Below are 18,567 nucleotides of genomic sequence, written 5' to 3'. Positions count from 1 at the left end.
CCGCCGTGCCGTACAGATTACAGAACGAGTGAAGAGCAGAACCTGGTGCACGCGCGGCAAAGAGGACCCTTTCCCCGCAGAGAAAGATGCCGCGAGAAGAAGAGAGATCACCGCCAGCGCGTCCTCGTCATCTCCGCTTCGAGTCGATGCTCGCTTTCTTTCTCTCGCTCGACCGCTTCCTTCTCGATGGAACACGCGCGCGTTCGTTTGCTCTCGCAAAGGACCGAGAGGACCAAGAAACCCGGCGAAATGCCTGCGTTTTTGCAAGTCGAAAGGAGACGAAAACTTAGGCCAGAGAAATTCGAGACGAAGTCGAGCGGAGGATATTTAACATCGATGCAGGGAATATGGCGGGCTGTTGCCGAATAGACGACGATTCAGGGAACCAAATTCACGCAGTAGCATCGCTACGTGCGTGAAACTAGTGGAAAAGCTTTGACGAACGAGAAACTTCGGATTTGCGGAGGAACAGGTTTGTAAGAATCGATGCGATAAACAGCGATCAATGATCGCGGGAACGTATGTGTGTCACATGGCTGATAAGATAACATGGTTGTCAAGTAGTATAGGAGAACTGTTTGCGTTTTTCTATAAATTACAATCCTATGGTGAATACTGAATTATTATTATGAAATATCGAATTGAATTAACACGATAATGAAACACGTTGTTGAAAAGACTCATATTTAATACAATGTAGCGTGTCTTCGTATTAAGTCATTAACTGGTATGATAAAAGGAAAGGAAACAGACGATATAGTAAACACATATGTATATACGAAGCGAGGAATAATCTGACATGAAATCGCGGAATTACACCCGTCATTAAGTCGGCAATTGGCGAAACGTAAGTCGAAGAGAGACCGCGGTAGCTTAACGTGGAAGAGATAACGGCCAGTTAAAATAAAACAATCGATAAGATTGGGAGACGAAGAGGGTGGCGATATAGAAACAGAATAGAGAGGAAGTCGGCGCATCGTTGATCCGGAATACCGAATACATTAATCAATAACAAGAGGGCTGGCCGTTTGTCGAATAAAACGAGAATAGGAAAAGTATAGCGCGATTTCAATGAAGAAAGGGACACAGAATATAACGTGGAAATCCTGAATAGGGTAGCATTAGTCGGTCTCGTCGGCGAGTCGTTCAATGCTCGATGTGTCGTAATTAACGTCGGTCCTTGCATTTCTTTGTACTCGCTCGTAACCTCTCTTCTTCGATGTTTATTAACTACGAAACGATCCGTACGAAACCACAGATACTGATTATGCTCCCATTTTGCGGTTACGCGACCCTTTCTTCCGTTCTTATTCACAGCGAATATTCAAATCGTTACAACCAAACACATACGTGACTATTGTTTTAATATTTCCTATGAACATCGTTTATTCGATGAATAGCGGAACTTTCGAATCTAACATTTTATAGGAAGAAAATCAAGGTTACCCGAAAATCTGGAAACTACGCTGTACTACATATTCTTCGCCTCCCGATATCCGGCTGTCACGGTTAGCGAACAGAGCAAGACAAACGCTCGTTCGTATTCTTCCGTTTTCGAAGGTTGAATACATGACGGGGCCATGGACAGCCGGGATCTCTCGGGAAGGGCCGCAAAAGGCCGGCTTTCGGTTTTTTCATGGCAGCTGCCAGCAAACTAGGATCACCGGGTACACACACTATCGCATGAAAACCTCGACCACGCGTACGTTCGCGCGGTGACCGTGTGCGAGGGACCTCGTGTGTGTACTCGTACACAATAGAGGAACGAGGAATAGCGTGCATGTGTAGACCGTGTGTGTATGTGACCGTTCGTGTTGCCGCTCGTGTGCCACGAATCCGTACCACACATATGTATCGAGTTTCAGAAGGCACGTTAGGCGTTACCATCGACTTTCTTATATGGAATCGCGTGCGAGAGACAGGTATACGCGCGTGAGCGCGAGCACGAGCGTATACGCGCCTCTGAAAAACGGCCGTAGGAAATAAAGGCGAGTGTATATGCGCGTTTGTACGTGTCGCGAGAGGAATAATTGCAGCCGCGATAGCCACCGCCACCGCCGCGTAATCTGATGCGTGTATCACTTTTGAGCAACAAACGGACGAGCCCCTTATCGGTTTCTTTGTCTCGGTGAAATTAAATCGCTCCAGTTTCGAGGTACGCCGATAATTACACACCTTGTGCAAATTAAATCGTTTCTTTCAATAGCGTGGCCAGAACGAAGATCTTATGATAATTAGTTAAGCGTGCCGGCGTTGTAATCTCCGACCGCTACTGGGTGACGCAGATAGTTTGTTCTATTGTCTCGATAGTGTTAAGATCGGAGGGAACGAAGCGTCTAATACGTTGGGAACGCCGATTGTATCGATACGGAAACCCGTGAAGTAAGGTTTCTTATTATTTAACGAACGAAATTCGTTATCGAGTGATAGATGCGGCTTACAAATGTTTTTAATCGTTGCATCGATAAGACGGATCGAAGCACGATCGTGTGTGCGTGAGTCGACGCGAAGAAAAGACATGTTTTCCGTTCGACGGCTGAAAACGCACGCAGTCCGTGTGTGCGTTAATTACAAGCACTAACTGCACTTTTACTTCCTGCTCGCTCGTTGCTCGTTATATCGAGGACCGAAAGAACATGTCGCATTCGGCTGCGAAACGAATTCTCTCCGGCAGGGTGCGTTGTCGTGGCTATTGTAAAAACGATAAACTCACGGAACGAGTGGAATCGAACCTTTTACGAGTACATATGTACTTTCTTTCAACGTTGACGGAGCTATTTACGAGATACGACGAATAAGACACAGAACTTCTCCCGTCGATGTTCTTCTTCGTTTTAATCGTTTTCCCTTGCGCTACAAAGGCGCTACAATAATAAATGTCATAATTACATTTCACGACTATTATCAGGGAAAAAAGTAACTAGAAGAGGGGAACGAAAAAATGACCAGGCTCGTTTCGCGGAATGAAAATGTAAAAACAATTCGAGTCGCCGCTGCTCCGAGACTTGGTAATTTGCCGGATAATTGATTAATTAATCTTAATCAAAATAGATTACTCTTGGCGTAAGGACGTTAACGGTCGTACATTTGAAGTGATTAATTCAACGGGCATTAATAATTCTGGATTCCATTGTTCCTGTTACTCTCTCTATCGGTTTGTCTTCGTTTATCCCACTCCTCCCCCCTTTCCCTACTTATCTTTCTCCCTCTTACGTTCGCTAAACTATGCGTTGCTTCCCTCCACCGATGCAACACCACGTTTCAGCGAACTCACGGATGTGTACGTTTCGGCGTGATTTTAACTCGAATCACATTGCTAATACATCCTCGTTTATTATGGCTTTTGTACGCGCGAACGCGATCTCACAGTAGTCGCCCTATTGTTCCATTGTACCATATAATATCCGTCAGCGATATCTTGAGCCTCCGCGAGCATGCCGAGCGGCAAGGTCAACGTTAAAACACTTAAAACACACAAACAGTTATCGACGGTGAATCCATAGGGTGGCTGCAATCGCGCACGATCGTTGGAAATTCGCAACAGAGTGCGATCATTTATTCGTATTCGAATTTAGAAAGAAAGTGGACCAATTAATGGTTGTTCAGCTTGAAATAAAAAGCGAGTAACAAGGGGAATAAAATGTTTCGAATTTTTCCATTAGCTGGATTCAATTTTAGTAACTTAATGAAGTAAATTTAATTATCTTCTATCTATCAAATATTCAAATATAATTTAGTGACATTATAAAATGAGCCCAGATATCTTCTCTAAACGATAATACATTTTAACTTCAATTTGAATAGACAGCAGAAGAGGTTAGATTTTCTATGTTTTATAAAGAACAACATTAAATGTTACAACGCTAAAGTACTAAAAACATCAAAGTATTATTTATCTTAAGAGCCATATTTTTAGCTCCTACAAATTTCTTCGTCAATTCTACCTTTGGATCTAACAGATTCTTTCTACCTTTAACTATTTTATTTAGTCATAAAGTGAATTCAAATTGAAATAAAAAGAATTACCAAAAACGCACTCGTCACGTTTTTTTCTACGATCTTTATGTACAGAGACAGTTTCGGTAACGAGGTCAAACATCATTATTCCCCTCTAAAACCATAATTACTACGCTGTCACCTAAGAAACGAGCAAATAAAATTATTTCTCCCTACTATGTAGTTGGAACAAGGGAGATGTTTCGTGACCGAGTCGAAGTGATTCTTAGTTTTTAGACGAGCGAGCGAGCGCACGCGGCAGTCGGTCGGCTCTCGTATCGATCACGCGACAGCTTCGGTGTAAACGCATTTCTCCCCTTTCTGCGCGAGAGGCGACATCTAATGTCATAATGAATCGATAGACATTGTCAACCGTTACGAGAATTCGATTATCACGAACGGTATCGTACAGACAGCGACCATGTCGTTAGCGTCGTTCGCTTTTCCCGTTATCATCGACATCGCTATCGTTTGCCGTCTCCGGAGCGAGGAAAAAAAAATACACGAAAAATTTTCAGCTTCCGAGAATCGACGCTTGGGCGCCAAGCGATTATTCTTCGTTGCGTGAAGTTTGCACCCGTCAGCGAGTTCTCGTTCTCGTACCGCTTTTAACGCACCGGAAATAAAAACTGCACACGGGGGCGCCTCTCGTCCACCTCCCCTCTCCCTCTCTCTCACTCTCTTTCTCTCTTTCTCTCTAACCCTCTGTCGAAAGAGAGGAAAAGAGATTCAGTGGGGGAAAAAAATACGCGCGATGGCCGCGAGCGCACCTCAAAATTCTAAATAAACCAGAGACACCCGGAGACGTAACGAGCGGTAACAACTGTCGCGCGCCGTCGTGAATAACGACGTCGATATAATCGGGGATTTTCGAACGGGCGCTGCGTGTAACGACCAACGTGACTACGGGCCGTAACAAAAATTTCAAGCATTACGCAATAAATATAGAGAAGACATCGTTGCAAACAGCGAATTCCGTGCAACGTGCTCTGCGTATATCTCTCCTTGCTTTTCTTTTTTCTTTTCTTTTCCCGTTTTTATTTTCTTTCATTATTTTTTGTAAAAAGAAAGGCAGTTTGTATTCTCGTATCGACACGTAAATACACAAGTATCGTAGGAGTATGCATTTTACTGCATAATGTAATTTCTTTGAACGATAACGTGGAATCGATTAGTCGAAATAAAGGATTTTTTTAACAGACACGGGTTCCTTGAACGAGGAGTAGTTTGGCCGCCATGGCCGACGACAATACGTCTCATTAGCATAATGGCGAGAACGAGCGCCGATCGAGTATTACGGTACACAGAGAGAACCAACTCGACTCGATGGTGGTCATTGTCATTTAAAACCATTTCGAGATGAAACGTCTGGCGTTTCAGTGTGTTCTCGCGAAGCGACCCGATTATTACACAATCCACGAACCGCATGTAATAACAAGGATTATTTAATTAAATCGGTTCTCTTAAAAGGTATAAGGTTCTCTTCTCTCGTATAAACTGACCAGAGCGTAAAAGATTTTAGTATCGACGGGAATGAAGTACACGCTTGTTTAAAAACGATTATTTCTCCTGTTAAATAACCTGCTATTTCGTTCGGGGTTTTATCGGCGAGGAATTCCGGGCTACAGATTGCACAGTCTAATAGCACGTACTAAAACTGCCTACGGTCAACTCGTCGCCGAGAACGACCCTAGCGGTGGTAGTCCTCAGGATTAGTAACGGTAAACAGAAAACTTTTGAATCTCCCATGGCCATGTATAACTACGCTACTATTCACTGACGCTACTCTCTGAGTCTGTTCTAAGCTTTTACGATCCCGTTTTCCTATGTGAGAATTCGTTGGTACGCAACCAACGATTATTCAATTCCCGAAATGTGTTTAAATTTGTGTTATGAAATGATGGATAGATAAAGATTTGCAGACGGATCCACATGACTCGCGCCATCTGACACGCGTACTGCCAACTTACTAACCCCGATAAACAATAATTATAATAATAAGATAACGAATATGTCCGAGGTTACTACCACGCGTATAGAATACAAACCCTGCGAGCACTGTAAACGCTTTCCTAATTTTGATTCTTCGCGTCGGACAAATACAGAAACTTTAATCGAACTCCCACATACCATATATGTATGTATGTCGATACATCTTCCATGGGAGAGCGTTTATAATTTTAATAGGGTGTTATAAATACAACTTAACACCAATTGCTCTACTTCTGCGAGAATTGCCGCTATTACCAAGGGCGGCGTTAAACGACACCCTTGGTTTAGCTTAGGTTTCAAAAACGAGCAAATAATATATTTGATATCGAAACTGTTTTCTGTACCTTGTCGTCGCCCACAGGAAGTGGCCTCCGCCGCCAGCCGCTTTTCCTCCCTTCCTCCTCTACTCCTTCTCTTCTCTCTATCTCTCTCCTTCGGTCGGTTTTCCAGCGACACCACTGTTTTCACCCACGCACGAAGCAATAATGACGAGGCCTACGTTCGATCACTGGCAAATCGGACGCATCCTTTCCAGTTTCTTCTTCCCGTCCTTATGCGTTTATCTCTGTCCCATACGTGCCCTTTGTCCTACTCCGTAGGCAGTATATACGTGTATACAAACACGAGCAATCGTTGCGTCTGCTTCTGTCAATTCTTTCTCCTTCTCCAATGCGTTTCTTCGAAAGCAGAACAATAAGCGCGCCCTCTCACTCTCTGTCTCTCTCTTGTCTCACTGGTCCGATACACAGAACGGTACAACTGTAAATTTCTTTCCTCCTCTCTTTATCTATGTTTCCTCACGGTTACCTTGCGATGCCCTCCCTTCTCCGTGTCCAGTTTCTCTTCCTGCATTCGCTTCCTCTTGATTTCACTCGTTTGCACAGAAATTGAATTTCCAACGGGCCGTAGGTGGAGAGGAAGCGCACGAAGAAGGAAGAACGTTGGCTGTGCGCACAGCTGCGATCACGGAACCTCGTGATCCTGAGGAGGCGACATTTCTACGCGGTACGGGAGCGACACGCGATTTCGTGCAAGCCTCGGAGTCGAGTGAAAGGGAGAGGGGGAAACACGGGGGAGAAAAAGAAAGAAAGCAAGCAAGCAAGAGCCCGGCGTTGTCTATAAGCCGGCGAACGGTGAGTTTTCCTTTCCTTCGGAGCCACTACGAGGTGCCCTTCTCTCTCTTGCCGTCTTCTTGCCTGTAGAGCTCCAACAGCCTCTAAACAATGAATACAATACGCCATGATGGCTGACGTGCGGACAAAACGCGCGCCGAACAATGTCCCGCGAAAAAACGCGCAAGGGTTCTCTCCGCCGCGACGCCGCGAAGAACAAAAAAAGAGAGAGAGAGAGAAAGGAAAGCAAAAAAAAGGAAAATACGAACGAAAATACGAGAGACTAGTCGTTACCTGTGCTCCGGGGACCGGGAAAAATAACGAAGAAACGAGAGAAGAGACGTAAGACGATGCGGGTCATGTTTTTTAACGACAGACGCGCAAATACGCGAATTCACAGAAAATGTCTACCAACCCGGTAAATATGTACCTTGGGCGTTCCTTGCGAAGCGAACACTCGGGACTCGCATGTTGTTTCTAAGTTCTTAGGCTCGCGATCAAGCGAATTTTACGATTATGTACTGTTGACTTCGCGCCAGAATACGACACACGAGGAGGAGGCTCCGTAAAACAATCGTGGCGTTCCACGGATCTAGTTCTCAGGCGAAAGAAATACGGCACGTTCGCGAGCACGATACGCAACACCACGGAAATGGTCGAAGAGTGCACGTTTCCTTGTGTCACACACTGTGTCCCCGCCGTTAAAGCGGATCTAATGACCGGTGCTGCCGCAAATATCGACCGACGATAACACTTGCTCTCATTCTCCGCTTACGGCGAAAACTGAAATTCCAAACGAAACTGTCGCCAATTTCGAAAAGTGATAAAACGAATAAGCCGAATGCACGTCAGAGATCGAAACAAATAGTCAGGTCTGCCAACTTAAGAATACTACCAAGCGGCACACACCCTACTCCATGTTTGATTGCTCGCTATGAAAACACATCGAATATGTATCATAATAGACGGTGTAATTACCACTATAGAATATCTTTCCGAACAAACTGGCCAACGAATCCTCGTTATTCCTGTGTCACCGACAAACAGCTCGGTTGTATATTTCTCGGACAAACAAGCAGGAGACGCTACCGCCTCTACTACGTCGCTATAGTTTCCACGCTATATACCCTTCGTTTCTAACGCGGAACGATTAAGTAACGAGGCGAGCTTGTACGAGTCTCTCGTTCTCCCCGTGCACGAGAATAAATTCACCCTGCACGCCCCGCGTGAGGATCGATACGCACGATTATTTCGGGAACTCGCCCCGTTCTTGTCGAGTGCGAGAGCGATTTACCGCGTGCGACAAAGAGGGAGTGAGAAAGAGAGAGAAAAAGGACGAGTAACACGGAGAAAGGAATAGAAAGAGAGGGAGGGTGAACTAGCAGATAGAAAGAAAGGGAGCCGCGCGGAGAAAAAGAGGGGTAAAGAGTCAGGACGAAACCGTAGCGCGTGGAGAGACAGAGAGGCGGACGGAGAGGGACCCTTTTTGCCCCTGGAACGAAGGCTGCAAAAGAGGCTCGGGGAAAGGTCGAACGGGCACGTAACGTCTCGTACAACGCGGCAGCGCGCGAACGTTCAACGTTTTTCAACGTGGCGACGGAGACGACGACGACGAGAACGACTGTGACTACGACAACGAGAACGATCGATTTTCATCGAAAACGTGGACACAGTCACGACGACGCAACACAGAGTTCGTCCTTCCCGAGTTCGTAAACGAGTTCATTCGACAACCAGCGAATCCCACGATACCGAGTGGCGCGTTGCGTGACTGAGCACGAACGAACGAAGCCCGGTAATAAGCGGCTGAGAATCGTTCGAGGCGTATACGAGTCCTTTTCCACTATAACAAAATACGCTCGACGTAACCTCGATCAATTTACGGGGCGTTCGTAGGTAGATAGAAAATTATGCTCGCTACCTGCGTGTCTCGAGTTCCACCGGCAATATAAGATACCACGTCTCCCTGTTTTTCTGTCTCTGTGTCTCTTTTTACTCCTCTGCGTTTCTTTTTATCGGTAGAATTCCAATGATCGGATGTAGCTACGAGCTCTTAAAGACTGTTCGAGGTAAACGTCGCGTTTCATCGTGTTTCTTTTTTGAACAGAACGAAGGAATCGATTTTACAGGACCGAATTTGTGAGGAAAGAATTTTCGTTCGGACGTTATTCCAGGAAATTACGGTACGTTCGTTAATAGCCCGTAAAACGCATTTTGAATAGACTATCGCTAGGCTCGCAATAAAATAAGGTCACCACGCTGCCGAACAATTTGTCGGAAGCAGTAAAAGCGTCGAGTTAGCCGGTACGAAAGTTCACTCACTGCAGCATCAACGAAGATCGTTTGGAAATTCTATACGTCGCTTTGGATTTAGGAAATGAACCGACTGGATATGCGACTTGCTTTCCTTTCTTTCAAGTCACAACTACGATTACTCGCGTAAACATAACAGAAGAGTGTTTGGAATACCCTATGAACTATCAGTGTACATATCTTGCATTGTCAGCTCTTCTAACATAATATTTATATCCTATCGAGCAATTAACTATCAACTGAAATATCGTTGAGTTGTATTTTCAGATGCATTAATATTTGTTGATAAATTTCCTCAGTCAGAAATCAATTTTTATTGACTTTTATCGATGACACGACTTAACTAAATCACTTAATCAAATTAAAGAAAGCATTAAAATCACGATTCACCTTATAAATGGGTTTGATTATAACAAACGTGAGCCTATTCGTCGCACTACGAACAAGTTACAAACATCTATTCATTCAGCCGGCGTTTGCTAGTTGACTTAAAGGATTCATAGATTCTTTATTCATGTATGCTAATTGCGCTCCGCGGATTACGCCGGTTAGTCACGAGATTCATCAGCTGGAAGGGTGAGCGCGTCGTTTAATGTGCTGAATCCAACATTTCGTCGTTTTTTCGAACGACCGTTCGTTGTTAACAATTATCGTTGCTGGTCAGATCGAAACTATCGAGGCGGAGAAACGTTTTCGTCTGGCACGATACCATGCTCGGTAACAGCGACTCCTCTTCCGCGATTAGTCACGTTTCGATTTCATAAGACGATCGATCCTTCTACAGAAGATACGCCCCCTTTGTCTTTTCTGCGCTCTTTATCTCGCCCCGGAGACATTTAATATCGTTCGGACATGAAATGCTAAAATTTTACGATCGAGACGATAGCAGGCTGAAACCCCCGAATCGATCGGATAAATTGAAGAAAATCGTCTCTTGGTAAAAGTGATAAATAAATCGAGCGTTTCATCGAATCTATATGTACATTAATCCTAAATCTATATACGTATTATCTTAAGATTTTTCTAGTAATTAGCTCAGCGAGTGTTGCTTATCGCTTTGTTAGATGCAATGCATTGAAATATTATGGCGTTTCTTACTTCATTTGAGGTAAAATTTGTTAAAGTGTTCCGGTAAACGTATCTAACAGATGCGCTAATACTCATAGCCAAAAATGTATATACTCACAAAAACGTAGAGAAACAGAGAGAAAAAAGGTTGACGAGAAACAAAACACTAAATTCACTGTCCTGGCACTGCGTTCGAACATCCACGACAAACTGAAGATGAGCTACACAAAGTCACAGATAGAGACGGCTGATCGAGCCAATCAGACGTGACACTGTAAAAGAACGGCCTAGGTCATTTCGTCCGCCAGTCTACGAGTCTGAAGGTATCCTCGAATTCGCTTGACCGCTAAACCTCTCTAAGTCCATTCTTGCCAACATTCGAATTCCACCCGGCGGTGGACGATTTAACCGAGCTCTCTGTGAATTTCTTTTCTTATTTCAACCGGATAAAAGCCATTAAAAGGAAAAATACGCGAGTTTTATCTATGGAAGGAGGAAAAAATTGTTCCCTCTCTTTGTTTCGCGAATCATATTCAGAGGAATGAAGGCGAAGATATTCTGCAGAACGTTACGCTTGAAAAGGTAAGAATCGTTGAAACGAAACACGGAAATAAACCGACACGCGTGAAAAGCCGAGCGCGTAGCAGCAGCCGCGATGGGATATAACTGTTTCTCGAATGTTATCGATCTATTTGTCAGCGATGTAAGCTGCATCGAGGTAGTCGAGATTACGCGGCGAAGCGAGCCCGTAATTTTCGCTAGAAAACCAGAGCGTGCCTAGTATGGTCGAATGAGTGACGTATACGTGCTTCCGTTGCGTTATCGTTTGACCGATCCCCCCACCACTCCCTCCTTCTGCGTGGTTACCTATCATCGATAAAGATACATAGTACATTCGATGATGTACAATGTCTTCGTCAGTTAGTCATATTGAATTTTGTTACGAATTTCGATGGAGTTCTTGTTTAAAATTCTTCGTCGCCTTTATCACGGTAGCGTAACGAATTGGTGAAAAAGTATTTATCTAGAATGATTTGTCGCCGAATATATGGAATCGACATTTAAAAATTCGTACGCCAATGTTACGCTGCAGCTCGCATTGGCGTGGAACTTTGGGACGCGAAGCGTGTCCAACGCGAAGGCACACCGATTGATAGATGGTGGGAGGCGGGCGTGTTATCAGTTGGTCCCTTAAAGCGACTCTGAAGTCATCAAATTAAACGGTCGAAAAAACTTTTGCCAAGCACGAAGAGTCGGTGCGCATCCTCGGCCTCCACCACTCCAGCCGTACTCAACGTAAGAAGTGCTCTCACGAAGAACTCGCAAAAGAGCGCGCATCTCGTTCTTCGGCGTCGATTTAGGTCGTTAACGGTAAAACGGCGTTTGCGCTCCGCGAAACCAAAGAAGACCCGTTACGACGGCTCTCGATTTTGCTGACGTGCCTCGCGCGATTGCCATGTAATTGCACCTGCACGAAAATTGCGTCACCGTGCTTCTTTAAACGTTCTCCACGGTTTCCACGGTTCTAAAGATCCTCGAAGACCTACGTTTTTCATCGAACCTTCGAGTTTCGATATTTTTTCTTTCATTGACTCGAGTTTGCAAATCGGTGATGCACGGTATTCAAAGAAAAAGAAACAACACGTACGCGTGTAAAGCATAAGGGTATTAGTAGTATAAGAATTTCGAGTGTGTCGAAAGATGACACGTTTGTCACGCAACGCGCGCGTCATCACGTTAATCTTTCTCGATTGCTTGGAAACGTTCGAACGTTTCCATGTTGATCGCCGCTCGAGCGGACAATAAAATCCGAAACAAGACAGGACGCGCACCACATACTTATATATATACAGAGACAATGTTATACCGTATAAAGAAAACGAAAGAGGATGTACCATTAATCGACATCCTTCTGAATCGAACTGTATTATTCTATCTTACCTAAACAAATTCAGTCCTCGTGTGTCGTATTGTATCTAACCTTTTATCTTGCTTGCACTTTTCCAATCATACATGGACATCTGATAAACACACATACATATATATGACGTCGTATAAAGAACGAAAAACACTAATGACTGTATCGCTTCTGACCGTGTCTCACCTATCGATTTACGATCTATCGATTTCTTTAGTTACCGAAGCACAACTGTGTCACAACCTCAAATTTCAAGGATTCAATGAACTATGACTACTATCGGTTGCACTTTTTGCGAAGAATCGGAACCGAATAAACGCGCGAACTGTTTCACTATACGAATATACACGATTTAACGCGGCCTCTTTTCTTTTTATCGACTTGGGCGATACGCAGCATATTCCTTACCTAACGTATCAAATACTCGGCTCGCGTGTCACGTCGCAGCCTAACGAGCCTGGCTGCACCTCCGATTCGACGAAATATCATTCCACGTCTCCCAGCCACCGGTGAGACGACGAGACCTTCGACGAGCCTCACTTTGTGAGAGGGACGCGCAGGTATAACACGACGACGTTTGCAATTGGACCTCGAAGCCCACGATGAGACTCTCACTCGTTCGAGCCCCGGCACGACACGTCGCGGTGGCGTCCCGAGGAACAAGAAGCCGAGTAACGACGATCACACAAAGGACAATCGATGCTCTGCTCTCTCTGAATTCTCACTGATATCCGTCGCACTAATTTCACACGCTACGAATATATATATATGTATATGTATATATATATGTATATATGTATACATATATATACATATACGTATGTATATCACGTTCGGAACACCCGTAATATATTACCGACGAATCTTGCGTTAATCGATGTATTGCGTGTCCGATGTTTTTGTTTTGTTGTACGTACGCGATATGCAACGGTTGTCCACTCCTTCACGTTGTCCGCCCAAACGAGAGCCGTGCTCGCGTCTTTTCACGTCCGTACGTCGCGGGCGCCGATGGCGGAATGAACCGGTGGCGCCGCGAGCGCCGACACAGGCGCCCTCGTGAACTAACTCGCCTCTTCTACCGACACAAACACAACCTCTTACCAATACGATGGACCTACGCTCATCGATGCCAGAAATACGCTGCACGAATACACGGAAAATGAGTAGGATCGTACGACAGCTACACTCCGCCGAATCTATAATGGATATTCGCACCGACGGACCACCTGGCCCGCCTCCCCTCGTTACACCATCTAACGGGTGTCCACTGATTTACACCAATACGTACTATCGTGTAAGTACGTATCGTCCGATACACGTTGCATTTTTCCAGCCACCGTGTAGTATTTGAAGGGCAAATCGGTGTGGCTTTTGTTTCCCCGATCGTATTCGTGTTTGACGACATCGAACAATTTGTAATTCGGCGTTTTCATGATTTTTCTGTCGACGGAATTTGTCGAGTCAAGGTGTTCCGGGGTTACTAATTAGATTTAATGTAACATAAAAAATCTTAAAAATCCCACGATAAATTCGAATTGATGACTTATAATAGAAAAATTATAGTGACCCATACGAGATACAAAAGGAAAGGAATATTGATGTAAGGATTCCAGAAAATCATCTGGTCCTTCTAGTTTCTTTCTTACGAGCAACAACGCGTAAACGGATTATTACTATAAGCACAGATAACTGTGATAAGGTTGATACAGTTACCTCGTTACCCTTCTGTCGTAATCGTAATAAAACCTTCACTGTTCTCGAACTCTGCTCCCTGTAACTACGTTAATTGGCTTCTGAACAGCGTACACCGGTTCTGCGCGACCCAACGAACTAACGGGTGTCTATTTTTTACTCGCTTCGATTCCTCGACCAACCCCTCTTAACACACACGTGTTCACAAACTCTTCAGTTTGCTTCTCCGATGAAAGCATCATGACATAGAAGAGGCCAATAAAACATTGATATAGCAACACAACGAACGTTTCATAAATTTTATCGATCATTCGTTCTCGATCGATAAAAGGTACGACAAGTCGTAAAAATTGGTCAGTATTTGCACGATGATTGAACCACGCCGACGTAAATAGCATCGGCGAGGACGCGAGACCGAGCCCTTCCATTGGTGGGTTTTTTCAGGACGTTCTTCGATCCACGCAGTGGTTGAAACGCCGCAGTCCAGTCCTTACCAAAATTGAATATCACCAATAGGACAATAATTAAACGATTACCTGTTTCTTACTATGAGAGCACATGTCTCTCGTGTTCGAACTATTTCGAACATGACGCTACGTTTCATGTACTTTGCTTTCTACTTTTCGCTATATGACAATTGACCTATACTATATACCAAATGTAAAGAAATTTTTTGTAATACCGGAGTGATTGGCAACGTGGTGAATCATAAAACTGTTTCGCGGTAAAAAATAGGGAATAAGACTTATCGTGGTCTTCTCCGAACCTTCATTTCGTCTTCTTTTACGATAATCTTAATTTAAAATGTTTGAAGATGTTATAAAGATCTTTACCAATTTTTCGAAGACTTATTATTCACAGAAACACGTATCGGTCATGAACAAAACGCAAATGCACTTTTATCTACAGATAACAACAGTTTATTACTACGATGTAACTAAAGTTTACAAATTACGACGAAAACGAATTGGTTTATCGCTTACATGGCGAATCTCCTGAATATAACAATTTTTTTATCGTTTCCGTTACGAATAAGTTATATCACATTTATATTTACAAATACTAAGATTGACCAGTTGAAATTAATTTCTATTTACTAACTATTAACCCAATAAAAAGATTTGGATTAAGAAATGACATGGTCAATAGATTCAGAGTAAATACGTTTCCATAATAAAGGTTAAATCAACGTACAATAATCGAACGGCTAGTATCCTACACGCGTTATTCCATCGTCGTAGTAGTGTTCCATGTGATTATGCATTTGCACGTCAGCTATCGCAATATGCAATTAGTTGCATCGAGTAATAATGCATTTCCTTATTTACATCTAGTTAATATAGCGTAGGGGGTAGAGTCTGAGGAAAAGAGCTGACAAGCGTGCAACGAATTCAGCTGTTACATCTCTACCTTCCGATGTAATCTTGGAAATAGAGGGACTTTGAGGAAACTCATTACAACTGCTCGCACTTTGTCATCGCCTTCGTCGTGCTCCTTCGTCGACACCGTTGCGCCGACTCGAAAGCATTGGCGGACGTTCATTTCTTATCCGAAGAAAGAGAAAAGCGAGCCCCTCGGTTTCATTCGAGATACCAAGCCGCGTTCCCAATATCCGCTAAAACAGAAAACTGATTCGAGACACACGTGTACACGCCGATGGAGAACGTCGTGATTCTAAAGTAGCCGAGAATTTGTCCGCGGTATTAATAGCGTTTGCAACTATTCGTATTATTTTGGTTGCGTAATAACGTATGCTAATATATACGTTACGAGACATTTCATACCGTCGTTAAGCATAATGGACACGCGTTTAAAATGAACTACTAGTCGATCAGGTAATTGTAATTGCTTATTAATTTGCATTCGATTGCGCAATACACAGAATATATGAAGATCATAGGGAAAGAATACGATAAGTCATATTTCCTACTTTTCACGGTTTTAGGATTCAAGTATATTGTCAATCAGTTCCATGTTAAATTTACAAGTTCATGTTAATCATAAAAATCACCAAAATGTTATTTATCACGTTTCCTCCTGTAATCTTCGTACGTATACGATTTGTCGCATCGATAGAAACGAGATCAGACAAATCAGAAGAACGAAGACAAACAAAAGATGGAAAAAGATAGAGAGCTCGTAGTAGCAGCCTTCGTAAGAGGAAAGTCCCCTCGCCTATTTTTTTCTCCCCATGGTGGCCGCGGATGCTCGCATTTCGCCATCGTGTTCAGGTTCGTCGTTGCGCCGGCTCGAAAGTATCGGAGGACAGTCGTTTCTCATCCAGAGAAAGAGAGGAGTCGTTGGTTCGGTCGCGTACCTCGCGAACCACGACGCGTAAAGAAAGAAGAAAAGGAAAAGGGAGAGAGAGAGAGAGAAAGAGAGAGGGAGAGGGAGAGAGTAAGTAAAAGACACGTTGTGAGGGAGAAAGGGAGAAGAGATGGTTTCCTCGATGCTGTAAGACGATGGAAGGGATACCAGGCGCGCGGAAGGGACGGGAGGGAGGGGGTAGCGAGCCAGAGAACGGGAGGAAGGGGTGTGCGATGGTAAAGGGGGTGGCGGAAGGGGGAGTGAACAGGGAACGAGAAAGGAAGGGAAAAAAGGCACGTCGTCCGAGTGGATGCGATACGCGTTGGAGATCGTACGCAATGCCTCTGGCTATCTAGCTTAACTCGTGAAAGCCTAACGAACGTTCTCCTCTTACCGACTACGTGAATTTCTGTCGTGCGCGCGGCGATCGCCTTCTCCGCGGCCAGACACCTGCGCGAGATAATGTCTCGTAATAGCTTCTGCACGAACCTCGGCGACCAGCCGACCCGTAATCTTTGGTAGTTTTCGCACAGCCACGGTATAAGATCGAAAATCGTACCGGAAGAATGGAATCTCTGTGATTTATATACGCGCGAGAACGTATATACGCTCGTTCCGAGTATTTTTCTATGAGTACATATATATACGTATGTACATAGGTGCATGTTTACAGGAGAAACTTGGCCGGTTCACGGGGCTCGTAAATACGAGATTTGTAGTCAAGCGGAAAGTAAATATTTTGAAGAATAAGTAGGCATCAAGATTTGATAACTTTCAAAGAGTTGTATTTCAGAGTATAATAGATATGCGTGTGCATAGTTGGAATGTTGAACTATATGTAAACACGTAGTAAAATTTTATAAATGATTAACGAAGATTGATTTCTTTGAAAGCGACGTGAATATATTTATTGCAACCTTGACACAGTTTCCGGGATCGTCTCTTCCTAGTTTCGAGAGAATCTCATACTTCGGAATTCACCTTCGAATCGTGAAACAAGACAGTTTTATCACTAATGCGCTCTGCACCTTGAAACATATGTTCTACGGAATTCTCTCGTATCGCGGCTATATATCGATGCCGGGTAACATTGTAATACGATACATGATGATATTTCATCTACTTTGCGGAGAGCGTGTATATGTACTATGTATTGCGTACGTATGAAACCCGGTGGAATACATGGAACCAAGCAAGTGTAGAAAGACACATCATATGGAATCTACGTTGATCATTCAACTCGTGGAGCTGCGTTAACACACCGAACTATTCACAATTTCCACTTCTTCATTTTCATAGATATCTATCTACGAGTCAATTCATTTCTTAATGTGAGAAGCTCGCGAAAGATAATTACACGAATCGAAACTTACGAGTGATATGTGATTGTGTCCGAAGAATGCATGCTGGTGACAAAAATCTATTTTTTCAGAAAAGCTTACTTGAAGCTTGATAAACTGTTTCTTTCGTATTCGTGTTTTTATAGTAACCAAATGTATGGAAGATGATTGTTCCATAAGCTTCTCAAGAGGCAAACTAATCGATTCCATTTTTTATTCATTACCCAATTTCGATATATATATATATACATACATATATATATATATATGTAAGTATGCAATTAAAGACTAACAGTGTCATATAATATTATACACAAGTTCAACTACTCTCTGCAAAATTCAAGATCGAATTTTAAGGTATCGAATCTTGGGTGATTCAAATAACCCTAATAATGAGTTCTGAAAAGAAGAGGGAGAAATAACGCACGCGTTGACGATAGTGGTAGCCAGGGCGGCTGGCAATTTACAACGGCGCAAAACAATTCGGAGCCACGTTGCCGTTGCTGCGTATGGATCGAGCTTTAGAGGCGGACGGTCTCGCGGATCTCTTTGTGCAACACGAGGGCCGCAGGGCCATCTTCTTTCTCTTCTCTGGACGGCCTCTGATACCTATTCCCCTCCTTCTTTCCTGCTTTCACATCTTCCTTCTTCTTCAACAGCAGCAACGGCGGCAGCAGCGTCTCCTCTGACGCCGCTCCTCTGTCCTCGCGACGAGTCATCTCGTTTAGGTCGTGCAAGCTGAGCAAAAGGGGGAATGAGTAGGACTCGATGGCGCGCGGAGACGCCGGGCGTTCGAGGAGCGGGAAGGAAGGGGCTCGCTAGCTTCGGC

General features: G+C 43.9%; 1 protein-coding gene across 13 annotated transcripts in view; it reads right to left on the bottom strand.

Moving 5' to 3' along the window:
- The window catches only part of LOC100749908 (bromodomain adjacent to zinc finger domain protein 2B), a 235,866-nt gene extending 222,443 nt beyond the window's left edge, over positions 1 to 13,423 (bottom strand). For 8 of the 13 annotated variants that reach the window (XM_024366294.2, XM_024366304.2, XM_024366302.2 and 5 more), the window contains exons 1-3: positions 13,212 to 13,423; positions 12,808 to 13,151; positions 6,333 to 7,204 (exon numbers count right to left, since the gene is read on the bottom strand). The gene's annotated coding sequence lies outside the window, so the exon portion shown is untranslated. Of the gene's footprint in view, positions 1 to 6,332; positions 7,205 to 7,394; positions 7,417 to 7,530; positions 7,993 to 12,807; positions 13,152 to 13,211 lie in introns of those variants that run through there. The other 5 variants (XM_024366297.2, XM_024366298.2, XM_033319755.1 and 2 more) reach the window with 5 other exon arrangements.
- Between the last annotated feature and the right edge of the window lie 5,144 nt (positions 13,424 to 18,567).

This window comes from Bombus impatiens, unplaced genomic scaffold (genome assembly GCF_000188095.3).
Source record: "Bombus impatiens unplaced genomic scaffold, BIMP_2.2 scf_0208, whole genome shotgun sequence".
Taxonomy (NCBI): domain Eukaryota; kingdom Metazoa; phylum Arthropoda; class Insecta; order Hymenoptera; family Apidae; genus Bombus; species Bombus impatiens.
The sequence above is the reverse complement of the archived record's forward strand: the minus strand, read 5'-3'. Positions and strand labels throughout refer to the sequence as shown.